Source organism: Acyrthosiphon pisum, chromosome A1 (assembly GCF_005508785.2).
Source record: "Acyrthosiphon pisum isolate AL4f chromosome A1, pea_aphid_22Mar2018_4r6ur, whole genome shotgun sequence".
Classification (NCBI taxonomy): domain Eukaryota; kingdom Metazoa; phylum Arthropoda; class Insecta; order Hemiptera; family Aphididae; genus Acyrthosiphon; species Acyrthosiphon pisum.
In genome coordinates, this window is record NC_042494.1 from 35779170 (window position 1) to 35782928 (window position 3759).

Sequence of the window (3759 nt, forward strand, 5' to 3'; positions counted from 1 at the left end):
ATGCCTTTACGACCGTTATTACCTACTTATTATTCTATTGTAATCAAACACAATCATGTAGGTAATCAGCTTATAGGATTGGTAAGTCCAAACAAATTCGTATGGAAATGTGTAATTTTACCAAGCCAAGACGCTTGTTCGTCCGTCAAAGGGGGAAGTACGTCTTTGCTCTTATCGCTCGCTAACGCTCCAACAATTATTGTCGAACATACGAATTCTATGCCGATTCCGGTCATTATGAAACATGGTCCAGCCATTGCCAAGCTCTGCAATACATAACAACGCATGTTTAAAGTTAGTATAGGTACACAATTTATACGAGTTACATCTGTACATAATTATATTGTATTTTTTTCCTTGTCAACTAAAAAAATATGTTATACACTTATTTACTCGAAAATAGTTATTAAGGTCCACAATAGCAAGTTCACTCAATTTTAATATTTATATGGTTTTTTTTTTTTTAAATACGGCAATAATGTTTTTTAGGTTCTATGTGTAGTATGCTCTGTAATCGGTATACATTAATTTCTGTGACCTTTATGCGAATTGTAACTTATTATTATATTTCGTTTGATATTATTGAAAGTTTATGTTGCAGCCCATGAAGCGCATATACTTTCAACCTGGAAAATAGCATGTCGTAAGCAATATAATTAGAAGTTACCTACCTATTTACATAAAGTAGCGGTCAGTATGATACAATTTCCTCTCGATCTATATTTTAAAAATATTTAAAAAATCGATCTGTTTGTATACTGTACAGATTTCTTAAAAATTATTTATGCGTCTTAAGTACCTATACTAGCTATATTATATATTTTTCAAAAATCAAAACACATTAAATCATTAAATTATATAATACAAAGTTTAAAGTACCTAGTACGTCTTACCTATACCAGCTACCAGCCTAAAGTTACAATAATAAAACTTAAATTTGTGTTTCAATTAAAATCAGAATAAAACTCGTACCATAATTATTATGTTCTGATGTCATAATTTTAAAAACAAAATTGATTGACTTACAGATTAACGTTCAAATTAATAATACGAATGTATGATATTGTTGGATAAACCTCATACAAGTCGTATGATAATCCTAAAAGTTAAAAATTATAATTATTTTAGTACCATCCATAGAATGAGAGTTTTTTGTAAAACTATAAATCCCGTATGAATAAATTAATAATATATACAATTATATATAATCATACAATTTTACTACATAATTTATTTGCATCTTAGTTAATTATCTTATATAAAATATATTTGAGTACAAACTAACTTGGGCTAAAATGGATTTAAAGTTGTAACTGTAGTCATTATTGGACTCCATTTCTTTTCACTGATCGGTTGTATTTTGCAAAGTTTCCTATAAATTAAAACAAGTTAGAAGGTACAGAATTAATTTGTATTGTCCAGATACTTATTTACTTTTTTTTTTTTTTGATACCTGAAAACAAGGGTGCCCACAGGAGGGGGCAGGAGTGGCCATGCCCCCTCCCGATTTTTTGCCAATATTTGTATATTACAATACCTATATTTTTATAAATATTTTTAAATGTTTTGTAGCATTTTCATAAAATAGATCGATAATTGATTAATCATTAAGATATTAGTGATACAATTGTTTTGTGTTATCGCGACCATGGTATAGCATTATAGTCATAAGCATCTAAAGTTCCAAAGTCTGATTGACAGTTATCAATTCAATTTATATTTTATTTTGGTTTGTGAAATGTGAATTATAATTTCAAATTTGTATGATCCAGCTTATTGATAACTATAAGTACGTACTAGTCAAAAACAAGTATATTAGGTACTTTATAACCTTAACGTATTTATATTAAGATGAATCTACCAAAAAGAAAACATACATTTATGGATAATTTTGTTTGTTAAATATCAAAAAATGACGACGACAGAAGTACTGATGATCAATAATATTAATATTTTTATAAAATTAGATTGTTAATATTACAATATTATGAATAATGATTTACAAGATTTTTTTCAGTGCTCTTATTATGTCTCATAATATTTTGATGAAAATATACAGTTGATCATATTATTGTATCACCAGTTTATTTACTAAGTTTGTAATGAAACTATAAAATACTATACCTAATATGTTATGAATATAATATGTATACACCTTGCCCCCCTGGTGAACATTTTTGCGGGCGCTCTTGCCTGAAAATACATTAAATTATTACAAATTAAACGATTTGATACAAAGTCGAAAGAAGTTATAATATATATAATATGATCCAACTTAAATCGGCTTAAAAAATTGTACCCGGTTTTTAACACGAAACCAGAAACCCGTAAAAAATTTTACCCGGTTTTTAACACGAAAAACGAAACCCGAAATATTTTAACCCGTTTTGACTCCCTGCTATAAACCCATATGGCTATTTATATGTATTAGGTAGCTATATCGTAAACTTTTTAATATCAGGAGAGGAAGAATAGGGTTCATGAAATTATTAATCGATATTTTTTAAAAAAGAACACATTACATATATTGCACAATAAATATTCTTTTCTTTGCTCAAAATCGGAACTTTTCTACTTTACCGGACCCTCCTTTATTGGCAACCATGGTTTTTAGTGTTCTCAATTTCAAAAAAAAACCCGGCAAAATAGAAATATACTAACATATTTTTAGTGACCACGATATACTCGTAAACTACCTAGAGGTAGTTTTTAAGTATTATAAATTAATAAAAATACAAACAATTTAAATGATATAATACTCAGAAATTTTATTATTTTAAATATCAAATAACACTGGTTAAGTAGGTACAAAATTAAAGAAAAATGCATGACAACAGAGTGACTAAAGTATTAACACTGTAAATAAAGTAAAACCATATTATTACTCGTATAACAAAAATAATTTATAAAATTAAATAAAACATTTATTAATACATAAATTCAGGAGTTAACAGGAGTTAACAATAATTAAATATATACTATTTAGTTGTTTCAAAATAATATTAGGTATGTCATTTTAATGGAGGAATGCAATATTTTCATTATGAAAAATAAGTTAAAAAATATTATTAAATGTTGGTAATCAACTTTGTGAATTGTGCCAATGTTTTTTCTTTAGATACCTACACTACACTCAATTATTAATATTAACTATATTAAATAATATTAAAGTACCAATTTATGTACTGGTAACACATACGGAAATAATCCATTATTTGAACAGCTGTAGAAGAATTCAATAAATAATACATGAGTATAGTTATAGCTTTCTTTGGCATAATACACGAACATGAAATGTGTTGAATACAATTATGATTTATGATATTTGATACATAATCTATGAATATTGACTTATTAATACTACATTATTATAGCACCACACTGTCACATTTTAAAATACTGTTAATAGCTTATTAAAAAAAAAAAAACAAAAAAATGTACTATAATATATAGGTATTCTTATATTATCTATGTAAAATATATATTTCTGTAATAATAAAAACAATAAAAAAAACAGTAGGTACTTAAAGAAAGATAATTAAAAACTGTTAAACTTGGTATAACATCTATAAAAAAACAAAATAAAGGCGCATTCACAGCTACGTCGTGTGTCGTGTCAAGGCTTGGTTATTATATGGTTACGACTGGTAACCAATATGGTTTAAAAGTTGAGCAGTAGTCAATTCTTGGTATACTCGGTTGCAACTTGGTTATTACATGATACCAAAAAAGTAATATCCAATCACAATACGATTTGAT